A 15,012-nucleotide genomic window follows, 5' to 3' on the forward strand; every position below is an offset into this window, starting at 1 on the left:
GGGGATTGGACACCAGCAAGACGCAGGGTATTGTGAGCTCTCTGTATGCGCACCTTGTGTAAAGCTCCCTTCTCGCTCCACTGCACAAACAACGGATGTATGGTTTAGATTCTGTACAGTCTTAGTGATTATTCACACATGGCACTGCCAGGTGGCACAGTGCTGAATTAGTCACCTAATTACCGTCCAGAGTCACATTAGCAGGGCTGAGTTTTTTCTTTTCTTTTTTTCCTTTTTATTCCCTTTCCATCTTTTTTTAATTTAGTCATTCTTATAGCAAACCTGTAACATTTGACTTCATTACGCTTTAAAAATGTAATCCCCCATTTGGTTCATTAACACATTTGAATTCCTTTAATGTACTGGGAAAATGGGATTAATGGTTTTGGCATTTCAAGTTGATTCTGATAGTTACAGCAGCTGATTAAGTTACTGGGAGTAAGAGTATGTGCTGTTTCCAGAAATTGCAGGATGTAGCTTTTTGCCTTAACTGTATTATTAAATATGACACTTGGGAAAGCACCAGACAGGTCAAAACATGTTTCTTTATTTCACAGATGACAGGGTACAGATGCTGTCATCTTGTGGCCCAGACTCTTGGGATAGATAGATAGAGCGAAAAAAGCAGTTGGAACACCACTAGGTCCCCATGGGATGGTGTGTTTTCATCTTACCAGCCATTGTCTTGATTGTTTTTTCCTTGTCTGTTGGGTCGATCCACTACCTGAAAAAAACACTGCTTTTGTCTTAGTTTTTTCATCTAACAGGGCCTCAAAGTAAGGACTACTAATGAATAGTTGGTTGCCATCTTTTTGCAGGTTAGAAAAACAAATCATTTACTTCATTCATCATCATTAGATTTTTATACCGTTGTTTTTAAGCATAAAGACAGTTACTCACATGAAGCCCACGGCTAAGCTACATCAGCTTGATTCTTGCGCTGATACTGATGTTGAGGTAATTTTGGAATTACACTTTAAAGTGTTTGCCATAGTACCTGGATTGAGTTGTGAATTGTGGAGCTTGGGGTTGGGAGCACTATAGTCTCACAAAGCCAGAACGCTGCATCAGCCCTGTTTTTATAGCAACAAATAACTAATAAAAAACAAACTTATCAGAAAAACAAACATCTGAACAAACATTAGTGTGATCAGAACTACCTAAAATGATGAAACCATCTTAAGGAAAAAAACTATTTTTGGTGTACTTTGACTTTTTAGTTTGGTCCATATCCCATCCGCTAACATGCAGGGAGTGGAATTTATGACCTATACTGCAGTCAGCCACCAGGTGGCAATCAAGATATTTTGGCTTTACTTAAAGGTGTGTAGGAATTTCTCCCATCTAGCGTTGAGATCTAATATCACAATCAACTCTCTTGCGCCACGCAGTTTAAAGTACGTAGTAAAGCTATGGTAGCCTTTACGCCAGGGACGTCATTACGCCTATTTTAGGGGTGCTAAAGCAACCATGAAATATTCCTTAGTTCCCCCAAATAACAAAAATAATGTTTATTTATATTTATATGTATATTTATGAGCTATCAGCAGGTGGAAAAGGTAGAGACGGAGGCTCAACAAGCCCTTGCATGCACGTAACCGTATGTGGATGAGCGAGGTAGAGTGTGACTGATGAGAGAAAGCGCCTGTCAGCATTAAAACAAAGCTGCAAATCAGAGAAATAAAACGTTTTGGCGATTTCTCACTTGAAATGCAACTCTATCAAGCATCTCACTATTGCTAATGTTGTCCACATTCACATTTAAAAAACAACAAGTAATACACCGAGCTACAAAAAGCCAGAAGGTTCAAAGTTTGACAGAAGTAGACAGGGTCCGTGGTCTAGTTTTTGGCAGTAGGGGTCCTTGACGTCAAAATGTTTGAGAACCACTGGTCTTCAGGGCTAAAAAGTCCGGGATGATTTATTTTCTTCTTACAACAGGCATTTGTTTGCAGATTTAGGCATTAAGGTATAGCCTTAAAAAAAGTATTTAATGATATTTATTACATATGCAACATTCTGACCAACTTCACTTTCTGCATTCATTTACTGTAATAAATTATGTAGATGTTGGAGGCTAGGCTATACATGAGCATACACAAATATATATATATATGTACTGTATATATATATATATATATATATATATATATATATATATATATATATATATATACTGGATATAGTAGTCGTTGAAACTTTTATTCTCCCGCCATTAGGTTATTAATTTCAAACAGTATCTACTTGAAATAGGATCGTTATCGTTATCAACAGCTTACATGATAAAGTATGGAACAATGGCAATTTATTATTTTCTTCTTCTTCTTTGTTATTTGTCATGGTACACTGACCTCTGTTTGTCTGTTTTACTGATTTGTGCTGGAACTTACACTTTGGATGTTGAAAGTATGTTTCCAACGACTTTAAAGCAAATAAAAACCTGTTCATAGTGACACTACATGCTGTTTTGCGGTCAAATCGAATTGATTTGAGACATTTGATGGTGTTTCCATTCATTTTCGAACTGAATTGGAAAACATTCAAGCTGACATTTGCAAACAAGGTTTTGCCAGACAAAATGGATCACACCATGAACCTACAAATGATTAATGTTGCAAGAGTTATAATAGTCCTCATAAGATATAAGGAATAACTCAGCAGTAGCACAGTCTAGCCTGAGTAAGTTCCAGCCATTCAGCTCTGATGTATCTAAAAACTAACAGAGTAACATTTGTAAGTAAGAGTTGTGATGTAAATACGTTTTGCATAGACTTGGTGCTAAGCTCCCCCTGTCTTTCAATCCTAGTGACGTCCCTACTTCACACTTCAAAAAGCTGGTCTTTTGCTCTTTTTAGTATCCTTTTTCTTTTTCTAAGCAAAGAAGACTCCCTTTCTTGAAATTTGGATTTTGAATTCATGTGGTCCTCCATGTTTCCTGCTTCAATCTTTCCGTGGCCGGGACGCGATGATACCCATTAGCAGATTAGCAGCACCTGTGAGTTTATCTTGTGACAACGAAAACACTAAAGGCGGAAGGAGCAGTATATCCTGTATTTCCCTTAATGCCTAACGTATTTCAAGATGGCACATGAATATGGAGCGTCTACCCCAGTTCATGCAAATGGAAATGTAAAATTAACATTTTTCAATAGGAATACTTTGAGTTGATGGTGATTCAAAATATTCATAAAAAAGAACAAGTTTGTGAATGGACAATATCGTTTCTTTTTTTTGTGTGTTCAAATGTTTTTATTTAACCGATTTTGATAAAGAACAACTAAACACGTTTCACACTGGACCTTTAAGCGTGATTAGTGGATGTGCCGAGGCTCCACGCAGAGCTTTCGCCGTAGCCTACGTAAGTGGCTTGATGTTTACACTTGTGTGTGTGGTAGAGCGAGGGAGAAGTGAGATAGTGACGACGATTAGCTTCAAAGCAAGTAGGGACTCTAGAGTCATAGTGAGAGAAACAAAGTGTCTCCCCTGTGCTTTCTGACCAAGTTGGGAAATCTGAAGCGGGAAACGTTAACCCTCTCCTTGATTTCATGTTGTTTATGGAGAAGGAAAACCAGGAGGGGGAAATGCAACGCTACCAAGCCTCAGCCGAGTGACGTGCGTCGCCGAGATTGGCGAGATTGGTTACATTTTTGTGAGAGGTGCATGTCAGGCTATGGCGTAGGGCCTGCATGTACTGTAGGTCCATGTCTCCTCGGACCTATGTACGTAGCCACTGCGTAGATTTAAAATGGAAGCATATATTACGCCTTACACAGCGTATGCATCTAACCTCGCTCCTTTTCCACACAGAAAAATATTAATAATTGACTCTAAATTATCTAATATGTCATTAATTAAAATGGGGCTAGATTTAACATAAAAAATACTTTTCTTTGAGTTTGACTTGGACACAGTGGACCATACATACTGAAATAACACCATCATTTTCAAGTCCAGGGTTACCAGAGTAAAGACAGTGGCTTAGCGAGGTGTGTAGTTGCCAGATCAGAGATCCACCAGTTTAAACCCACATGTCTTGCAGCAGTATTTCAATGTTAAGCCTCTGCCTGCAGGATTCTAAGCCATGCTCTTTTTCTCATCTTCGTCTTTGTGCTGTTACTCACTCCCTTTTAATGTTAAATTATCAATATAGTATAATTTATTAAATATATAAATCAATTATAACCTCTGTAACCCTGGTACTGCATCCTACATATTTTCTTTCCTAACCCCTTTCCGCTTTGCTGAAGACAGCTGTCAGTCATTATCTGTTAATGTTTCCTCAGCTCCCAGTCTTTTTATCTCACTATTCCCTTGCGATGGATTCTTTTTTTCCCCAGCAGTGGGGGTTGGTGTGAGAATTTAAAAGCATTAGAAATCATTTACAGATTGCTGAGTGTACAGTTCACACCAGCCCAGATCACTGTGTGCAGACCTCAGAAAGGTGCAGGCAGCATATTCATGCAGTCCATCTGATTCATGGGTCTATTCAGTTTGACGTGTGTGTGTGTGTGTGTGTGTGTGTGTGTGTGCATGTGTGTGTGTGTGTGTCACACTCAGTAAAAGCTCCATATTAAATATCCAGATTAAAGAGCTTCTGCCAACCTAACATGCTGACCTGCAACTTTGTTGGTTAAACTTCCCAAAAGCAAAGTCCATGTTCTTTTTAGGCTAGACAGTTATCATGGAAGTTGCCAGTGTTGTAGTTTGTAATGAGCTAAACTGGAGCTGGTCTGCCTTTCTGCGGTTTCCCAAGTGTTTGTTTAAGTGTGTAGTGTATGCATCAGTGTTTGATATCTAACAACATGTATTTGCACACGCATTTTCCCTAAATCTAGGCACTGATATAGTGAGATTTGATTTGTCTTATATGCACACAAAAAATGTAATGCTGCAAATTTTGCTACTGCAGCATTTCTCTTTTAATATGGGAAAGTAATGTTGTCCTAATGCCAGACTGACAGTTACAATGGATGTGCCAGGCCTAGGTTACAAATCAGTAGACGGAAGGTGCCAGCAGACTGGACCCAGCTAAAATACAGCCACTGCACCCGTATTCTGTCACTGAGTTTATGCTCCCGCTTACCAGAAGAGTCAACGGCTGTGCAGATATGCACTCAGATTATTGTTTATGAAGGAGGTAGGAGGGTTGTAGTGGTGTTAAGAACACCTGATACATTACCTAAACAACAGAGATTCGACAAGTGTCTCACTCCACTCATCCTTTGGGTCTGTTTCTCTTGGCTCAGTAAGAGAGGCTGTTGCCAGATCGTCTAATCCTGTGTCTTGGTAAACCTAAAAAGCCAAATAACCTGTAATGGCCTAATTTTCTGAGGACATCTTTTTTTTTGCTTCATCTTGGTCATCTGGCTCACATAAATATTTCCAGGAACATCTCATTTTGCCTCTGTGACTGGTTGAAAGAGCAGGAAGAGACGCATTTGTTTTGGTGCACACACTGATGGTTTCCGGAAAAATAACTTTTATCCAGTGGTTGGTATTTAGGTTTAAATGTAAGTAATTTAAGTGATTTACCATATAATGCCACCATATTGAAAGTTCAAAATCTCCAATGTAGAAAGGCTTTTTTACTTCTCTGCCATTTAATCAAAGTAGAAGTCCTTGGTGTCTGCAGGCCTTCAGTACCTCTCTGAATAGTGACTTCAAGAACCAAACCTTTGACAGCTTTGATGTAGCTGTGTGTGTGTACATGTACACTGCCTAAACAGAAAACTGGTCTGTTAGATGGCTTACTGCTCAGTGCCAAAGAAGCTCTCGTAAATACAATATTATTAATTATCATAATAATTACACATACAAATTCCCTTGCATTATTGTCAACATTTAACAAACAACAGTTAGCAAATAAATATCATGGAGTGCTGCTTAGATAACCCAAATAATGTGTTCAAATGTATGATTATGAATTATAATGGATCTCCTAATGCCCCCTTGTTAGTTTGATTTAAGCAACACTGCAAACATGGGATATTCTCTCAATTTCTTCACTTTCAAGTTTCATAAAGAATTGATTTTAATGTGAATTCCTTTCAGTTGTGGTGGAATGGAGTTTGATCATATGTAAAATGAAACTTAAAAAAATCTGTATGCATACAGTACAATATTAGTAATCTTGTCCAAAGTAGATCAATGCATTTTTTTAACTTGAGGTACTGGCTTTTAAAAATCCTGATTTATGTTTGATCCTGTGTTTATTGGAACACATTGTGCATCCACGGGTGCATGGTAACCCCTGGACAGGCACAAACAAATAAAAAGCAGCCGGTTGTGTATGATTATGATTCAGCATGTCAGTGTGTGTCAGCTAGAAAAGATAGTAGGACTCCTTTGGGAATATGCTTGATTTAAGAGAATTCACTTTTTTGGTTTCCATAAAGGTTTAATCACTTAAAATACAGATTTTGTCAGATCATTGTAAGTGGGGTAAATAATTGCAATTCCCTGGTCCTTTTTTTATGCAACAGTTCCTAGATAGTTAACAACCTGAGGTTCCCAAAACCAGCCTGTCTTTTGATGTTAGTTCCAACATTTAGCCTTTGCTAAACTGACACAGGAACCTCCATTTTATACTTCAAGGCGCTGCGTAGAGTCACAGTTAGAATAATCACTTTATCTAGCAGGCTATAAGATGTGTGTGGTGCTGAGAGAGAGCAAGGACCTACTTTTTATTTATTTTTTGATAGCCCTGCTTTTGTCATTTCTGGGTCTTTTCCTTGAGACACAAAATGTAGCAGCCTTCGTTTTCAGCTTCAAAGCCTAGTTTAGTCAGGGAGCAAAGCTCAACTTCATGTGTCAAAATAAAAAGCTTTCATTAACACTGTTGTGCATGACTTTATTCTGCAAATTATGCCTAACTGACTGCAAGGGTTGGTTTGTCTAAGAGATGGGCGATTGTTGGTCTTCCCACCTGCATTTGAGCGGCATGGCAGTTTTGTCTGCGCTGTATGTGTCCGGCTAGTCTTCCCTTAGTGATTATGTGTCTCTTCTGTTGCACAAAGTGCTCCGTGTGATGCATGTGTGTGCATCAAAGGTGTGTGATGATGGGATGATTTCCATCAAGATAATAAAGTGGGACACCTCTGTGTGTGTGTGTGTTTGTGTGTGTGTGTGTGTGTGTCTGTGAATGTGTATGTGTATATAAGTGCGTCTGTGGTTGTCTTTGAAATATCTCATGAACCGTTCATCCAATCTTCTTCACACTTGGTTTCCTGGGTACCCAATAAATTTTTGAGCAATTTGGACAACATTGGATATTAAAAATAAAATTGGTGCAGCAGGCAGCAGGCTCTTGACACACTCTGGACAGCAGTGGGGATGGAGGAGGTTTACCTGCTTGTTCTGTGGTTCCCTTTTTGCAGCTGTAACGTATTAGGATTGCTGGATATATTGCGCAAACTTTTCTTCATGTTCCTGGAGCACGAGTGGATAGCTGACAGGAACATTGCAACTGTTAGAAAAAAAGGCACAACCTAACAATTCCGTGTGCATTATTTTGCTAAGAGGAAACTCAATTAAAACTGCCAAAACTAACTATCAAACAAAAGCCAGCTGCTATATTGTTGCTGTGAGCTGTACATTCATCACTTCTAAACACAGGGTTCCTACGGTCATGAAAAACCTGGAAGAGTCATGGAAATTGAAAATAGCTATTTCCAGGCCTGGAGAAATTTTAGAAAAATAAATAAATACAGACATTTTTGGAAAGGGCATGTGAAATTACTGCACACATTCCTGAATAACACAGTGTGGATAAGTTAACATGCTCATATTATGCTTTTTGGTTTTCCCCTTTCCTTTATTGTGTTATATATCTTTTTTGTGCATGTTATAGGTGTACAAAGTGAAAAAGCCCAAAGTCCACCCCAAAGGGACTTACCATCTCCAACAAAAAACACTGTTCAGAAACTTCTCAAAATAGCTCTATTGTAGTCCAGCCTTTACTTCCGTGACGAACTTGTGTCACTTTGTAACACCCGTTATAATGCTCGCCTTGCTGCTAGCATGGCACGCCCTCATACTTTGCTTCTGACTGACTGGCTTGAGTTAACTTTGTGAGATGTAAATTAGCACATTAACAGGAAAATTCTGTTTTAACAATGTATGGCTTCACTTAAACAATTACAAGACATGGCTTGAGAAAGCCCAGGACCTAGGGTGTGAAAAATGTGGACTATAAAATGTGGACTATGTTGTGAAATGTTTGACATTTTGAACATGGGAGAGGCGGCGCTAGCTAGCCATGCTAAAGGAGCTAAGCACCAGGCTGCTGCTGTTGCTGCTGCTCACCGCATTGTTAGTTTTTTTACCCTGATGATGACCAACGTGACACCTGCTGCCAGCTGCAGCGCTTTCCTATCGTCCACCGTCAAACAAGGTAACATTTTGGAAGCTGTGTCCAGAGACAAAGCCCTAGATAACTAAGCTGAGGTACTGTGGGCACTAAAGGTGGCTAATTCTCACTACTCCTTCAAAATGTTGCAGTCCCGTACTGGTGGTTGATTAACGCAGACATGTGCTGATTAGCTCTCTTAAAGGGTTTGGTGGGTAGCACACTGCCATGAGTACATGAGGCTACTGTCTGAATAGGTACTCCACATTTTCATTGTGATATTTTGTGATTAAATTCTGAAGCTGCAACGTTCACTGTCAGGTAAATATAGTCCCTATACAATCTCTTCCCCAAGCAATCAGCCTATTCCAAACACATTTTATACTGGCACTCTACTAATCAAGAACATTCTTTCTTCCTTTATAGAAAATCTTCCTTTATAGACTGTTTATGATGCTTCTTTTGCTAATTCTATACGTTTACAATCACTCTTGACATTGCAAATCATGCTTTGGGTTGCTTTCACTTTGTATGTACAGTTTATCTATGGTATATGCTGCTGGTATGTAGTATTCTAAGGATGGGTATATTTGAAATGCACTAGTTTATTCATTGTGTCATCCAAACATGTCTCAAGGCGAAATGTGTTTATAGCATTTCTGAACGACAATATTTGAAGGTGGGGCAATAAGAGATTGGTTACAGGTCAGTAAGGAGACCGGGTAACAAATTTAAATTCTTGTAAGACAGGTGAAATAAAGGGAGAGTTTGAAACAGCAGCTTTTCTTGTCTTCTCCCAAATCTGTTTTATCATTCAGAATAAATCAGAAAACATGGTTTTAAATTTCCATTTTCCCAAATAACGCAATATCACATATCACATCCTATATATTTACATTCTAATTTACATTAATTATAAAAAGGCCACTATGGATGCATAGTGCACTTCACATGGCTATGTTGTTATTATAGTTGTTGCTACATATAGCTGCCTATGAATACTTACTGTAATAACAGAATTCCCTACAAACACAGAAATACAGGATCAGACATTTACATCACCTATTCTTAAAAGCTACAAAGACAAAACAAAAATGTATCATATATATTTGTATAGTTTTGTACCTTATTTACATTCAATATAGGTTTAAAATCATTCACTCTCATCGCTCATTTACTCATTTAACATGACCGTAGCTGTTACATCAAAACTTATGTCCACTTGTTAAAGTTGGCAAAATAATCGTTTCTGAAAAACGTGTGTATTTACTAAATCAAACTCATCAAACTTGTCAACATAACCATTTCTAACAAGCAGAGTGTTGTAGCTCGAAATGCTATGCTACAGGAATCAATGGGATGAAAAGACCTAGTTCGCCGCAAGACTTAAATTAGCCATCTGCAGTGAGATTATTCCAGTTTTCAGCCCTAGCTTGTTCGCGAGACGGTAGCTGACCCTTTTACACCCTACCTCGATCAATGGCAATCTTTCTTTTTACACTTTTATTGTTATATTACAAACAACACTACAATCAGTTATCAAACAGGCATTAAGAAAAAGGTTGAGATCCCAACAAGTAAAGATGTGCAGTACACCCATTACTGAACTGAAAGACAGGGGAAATAAAAAGGGAGAATTTGACACAGCAAGCGCAACTGATTGTGCTGTATCACTGCTTAGAGTGACAGTAATAATATACAGTGGGGCTCAAAAGTTTAGGCACCCCAGGTAAATATTTGTATTAATGTGCATAAAGAAGCCAAGGAAAGATGGAAAAATCTCTAAAAGGCATCAAATGACAGATTAGACATCCATATAACATGTCACAAAAAGTTAGATTTTATTTCTATCATTTACACTTTCAAAATAACATGAAAACAAAAAAATGGCGTCTGCAAAAGTTTGGTCACCCTGCAGAGTTAATACCTTGTACTGCCCCCTTTGGCAAGTATCGCAGCTTGGAAACGCTTCTTGTAGCCAGCCAAGAGTCTTTTAATTCTTGTTTGAGGTATCTTCGCCCATTCTTCTTTACAAAAGTTCTTTGAGATTTCTGGGCTGTCTGTCACTTACTGCTCTTTTAAGGTCTATCCATAGATTTTCAATTATGTTGAGGTCAGGAGATTATGCCATGGCAAAACCTTAAGTTTACGTCTCTTGATGTAATCCACTGTGGATTTTGAGGTGTGTTTAGGATCATTATCCATTTGTAGAGGCCATCCTCTTTTTAACTTGAGCTTTTTCACCGATGGCATCAAGTCAGTGTCCAAACTTTGCTGAAATATTATTGAATACATTTTTCCTTCTACTTGTGAAATGTTCCCTGTGCCACTGGCTACAATACAACCCCAAAGCATGATTGATCCCCCCCATTCTTAACAGTTGGACAGAGGTTCTTTTCATTAAATTCTGTGCCCTTTCTTCTCCAAACGTACCTTTGCTAATTCCGGCCAGAAAGTTCTATTTTAACCTCATCGGTCCACAGAACTTCTTTCCACAATGCATCAGGCTTGTCTTTATGTTCATTTGCAAACTTCAAACGCTGATTTTTGTGGTGAGGACGTAGAAGAGGTTTTCTTCCAATAACTCTTCCATGAAGACCATATTTGTACAAGTACCTCTTTATAGTGAAATCGTGTACCCCAACTCCCGTGTCTCCAGGTCTTTTTGGATAGATCGTGCAGTCAAACGTGGGTTTTGACTTGCTTTTCTCACAATCCTGCGAGCTGTTCTGTCTGCTATTTTTCTTGGTCTTACAGATCTTGCTTTAATTTTTCAATATAATTCAATTTTATTTATAGTATCAATTCATAACAAGAGTTATCTCAAGACACTTTACAGATAGACCACACTCCAGAATTGCAAGGTCCCAACAGTTCTAGTAGTTTCCTCCAGAGCAAACGACAGTGCGACAGTGGCGAGGAATAACTTCCTTTTAGGCAGAAACCTCGGTCAGACCCAGGCTCTTGGTAGGCAGTGTCTGACGGGCCGGTTGGGGTTAGAATGAAGAGTGGCAATAACAAAACAACCATTCAAATTGAGTCAGCGGTCACTCTGTGAGTAGCCTAGCATACGTCCATTAGACTCCCCCTCTCTCCCTAGGTCTTTCAATCAGGTATTGTTAAAAACAAGTGAAGGAGCTTTCTCAGAGATACCATTTTTTTTTTAAAAATTCATCCTAGTCTATTTATTTCAGATAGCTAATTTTCATTTACATGTGTTGCTACTGTATGTGTACAACATACAACTTAAGACAGAAGAATGTAGCATAATATGGATGTGAAAGCAGTTATAAATTGCCTAAGTGACAAAAAAGAATTTGTTTTGGTTAAAATCAACAAATAATCAAGATAATTAATCGTGATCTCAGTATTGATAAAAACATAATCGTGATTATCATTTTGGCCATAATCCTGCAGCCCTATCTAAAAGCTTACAGTAGAAGTACTACAGGTCAGTGCACTCTAATGTGAAGTGTGCCTCAGATTTTCTAGAAGAGGCAAGATGTCAAACACAGGAATAAAGAGAGCAGCGGTAAACAGCTATTACTATGCACCGTCACAGTCTGGACCCGCATTACAATTACTTCCTGTCTTTTGGTCCAAGTGGATCTGCTTGCCCATTATTGTCATATATTAAAATGTTGGTCACCAAAAAGGCATCATTTTTTTTGCAGTTAAACATGTCTTAATGAACTGTTTGGGTAATGAGGCGGGCAGCCATGAGGCAGAGAGGAACAATGGCAAACATGGCAACTCTCAGCGCCTGGTGAGTCCACTTTGTCATCAACCTGCCCTACCCTGTCAGTAGGAATGGGCTCCATTTACTGTTACTGCTATTATTCCCCCCCCCAGTTTACTCCCATCAATATTGCATAGGGTGAACCCGAGCATAATATGTGCGTATTATGTTTCTCTTGCTAAAATCAAAGAATGACATACTCTTATATAAAGGAAGAAGTACATTACCGGCTCTTCTCTATGTGCATCTGAGTGTTTAAGTACATTAATGTCGTAACTTACATATGAGCTCTTTGCACGCTTGAGGTTGTTTTGATTTATGCGATTAGAAAACACAGCTAATTTAATTAATCGTCAGATAAAATAAAAGTTCCTTGTGACATGTGTAAGATACACAACACAGGATTGAAGGTTAGAGAAGTGGGCCAGCATGCGGAAGATAAGGCTTGCCAAGAAAGTGAAATAAGCACTGCTTCCTTAACATCTATCATTAAAGTGCCCTTGAGCAAGACAGTGAATCCAAAACATGCTCAGTAGCAAACAGTAAAAATACAAGAAACTGGTAAGAATGTAGAGGAAGGAGAGGATGGAGAATGAGAGGAGGAGACAAGTTGATGGATAGAAGATGACGAAAAGGTTTTATCATCAGTGATGACAGGATGTCATCACCCTCGGACCATTTTGAGACCAAGCACATATATTTGCCTCAAGTAGAAGGTTCAAATGGAAATGTAATTTTCTATGAAAGCAATGGATATTTGAATTTGAATAACACACTGTCTGTTCCCTTCTCACTGCTGAATTAATTTAGTTATTTAGGATAACTACATGACCTGCCCACAGGAAACTGTTATCATCAGGGCAGGAGGGTTTTCTGGTACACATTACACTGTTACAAAGACTTCACAGACTATAGAACTTCATTTCATTTAAGTTTGTATAGCAGAACTTCAACACACCACAGACCCGGGGCTCCCAAGTAAGCCAATTTAAAGGCGACCAGCTTTCAGCTGATCTTAAATTATTTGCTTGATTTTCCCAAATCATCAAGCCCATTTTACAGTACCATACAGATACTATAAGGCTTGATACATGTAGTATTATAGTATATTATCTATATTTGGTTAGAGACTTGTGGTAATGCATTTGTAAAATAAATACACTTTACAACAGGATGCTTTTGTTGTCATATAATGTGAGGCTCTGAATAGTGCAGTGAAGAAAATGTAAATGTTACCTAAATCAATGTCCTCTCCTTGGCATTCAGTATTTCCAGAAGCTCCAAGCACCCTTTTAAACATTTAGTACACTAGATATCTCTAATCTAAGCTTTTCTCTTACACAGCTCCAGCAATCAAATTATAACTATGAATTTGTAATACCTGACAAGTATTTACTATGAGAGAGCAATTCACACACAATCCTCTGTGGAATAGTTAGGCATAAAACATGCATGGGAGTCAAAGCTTCATTTTTCATCCCGTGAGCTTGTTCATGAAAAATTTGTGTGAAAACCGAATTCCATTGACTTTACATTTCCCACAATGTTTTTTCAAAGTCTTTAGGAGGACTTGACACATGCAAGGCAAGTTTGGTGCATAGCACCTTTCAACAACAGGCCATTTAAAGTGCTTTACATAAGACAGGGAACCATTAAGAAAAGATATTTAAGAAACACAAGGCAACACAGTAGAGGTTTTCTTCCCTGTGGTCACATATACTGTTCGGTGATTGATTCCTTTTTATTTGATAAGTAACATCTGTGTACTTCAGGTCATCTTTGATCTGACATTGACGAGAGAGTATAATGAAAAGACAGAAACAATGGCAAGATTCTTCATTTCTTAAGAGATAACAGATACAGTAACTGACGGGAAGCAAGGGAGGGAAATGAGCAGAACTTCAGCTGGTGAAACAAAAGACGAGATGTATGAGAATAAGTTGGAAAAGAGATTTAGTTGTGCGGTCAAAAGAGGGCAAGAAGTCCTGAGCCAGATGCATATTAGTATCCTTGCTTTCCATTCACTACACAATGTTAAATTATCAATACTTTGCGTCACACAAATTTGCACTGGCAATATATGTTTTAGAGTAGTCGTTGCAGTCGGTATTATGTTGACTGACATAATGTTGTATTAGTCAGTGAAACTGCCATAAGTCCGACCGCCGGCATTTGTACTTCTGCGGATATTCCGTAATATAGAAACCAGACACAAAGGCTTCTTAGCACTTTACCGCTCCCAGCTGGGTGTTTTCAGAAGAGCGCCTCACATTTCTAGCTGGGAAAAGTGCTCTGGCTGAGAGGTGGCATTCTGAAAGTAACACCAACCAATCAACAAACCGAGCTGGAGATGTCAGCCCTAGTTAGTAATATAAAACATAATGCAAGCAGCATTACCTTTACTAAATGTATTAGCTAATACAAATAAATTATATTGTTCAGGGGGGCAGAACATTTTTTGTCATGGTTTGTGCTTTTAAGAAAGAACTACTGGGTGTGACAGATGTCCGTGAACAATTTTAGAAAACTTAGTGTATAATATATTAGTGTTGGTGGGGGGACACTCAAAAAACTAAGTGGGTAGAATGAATGGATCTGTCAGATAGGGGAGGGAAATGTGATCAAATTTCCCTCTTTGACTGTTGCTGATATGCACTTCATTGAATTGTGTTCCCCTATTTGTGCTCCAACATTTAATTACTAGTGGTAGATCGTTTTCGCCCTTATATTTTGGCTGTCCGTCAGATCCCAAACCAAAAGAAAAGCCCAGCACTGAGTACTTGAATTGTCTTTTAAACTTCTTTATTTTATTTTTTAAGAAACCTTTTTGCCACACTTGCTCTCATTGCTTTGGAACTGATAAACAAGAATCAGAGTCAGGATTCTGTTAGCTACAATATGCTGAGACAAACCATATAAATCCTCT

General features: G+C 38.4%; 1 protein-coding gene and 2 long non-coding RNA genes across 3 annotated transcripts in view; 2 read left to right on the forward strand and 1 right to left on the reverse strand.

Annotated features, from left to right (window-relative positions):
- The window catches only part of LOC117943480, an 18,310-nt gene extending 3,869 nt beyond the window's left edge, over window positions 1–14,441 (reverse strand). The window contains exons 1-2 of the long non-coding RNA XR_004656358.1: window positions 14,321–14,441; window positions 5,669–5,673 (exon numbers count right to left, since the gene is read on the reverse strand). This is a non-coding gene — a long non-coding RNA (uncharacterized LOC117943480). The remainder of the gene's footprint in view (window positions 1–5,668; window positions 5,674–14,320) is intronic.
- asic1b (acid-sensing (proton-gated) ion channel 1b) overlaps window positions 1–15,012 on the forward strand; it is a 160,823-nt gene that overhangs the window by 20,643 nt on the left and 125,168 nt on the right. The window lies entirely within an intron of this gene.
- LOC117943479 lies at window positions 3,257–13,945 on the forward strand. The gene is made up of 3 exons (XR_004656357.1): window positions 3,257–3,314; window positions 4,962–4,972; window positions 13,935–13,945. It is a non-coding gene; the product is annotated as an uncharacterized LOC117943479 (long non-coding RNA).

Source organism: Etheostoma cragini, chromosome 4 (genome assembly GCF_013103735.1).
Source record: "Etheostoma cragini isolate CJK2018 chromosome 4, CSU_Ecrag_1.0, whole genome shotgun sequence".
In the NCBI taxonomy this organism is placed as follows: Eukaryota; Metazoa; Chordata; class Actinopteri; order Perciformes; family Percidae; genus Etheostoma; species Etheostoma cragini.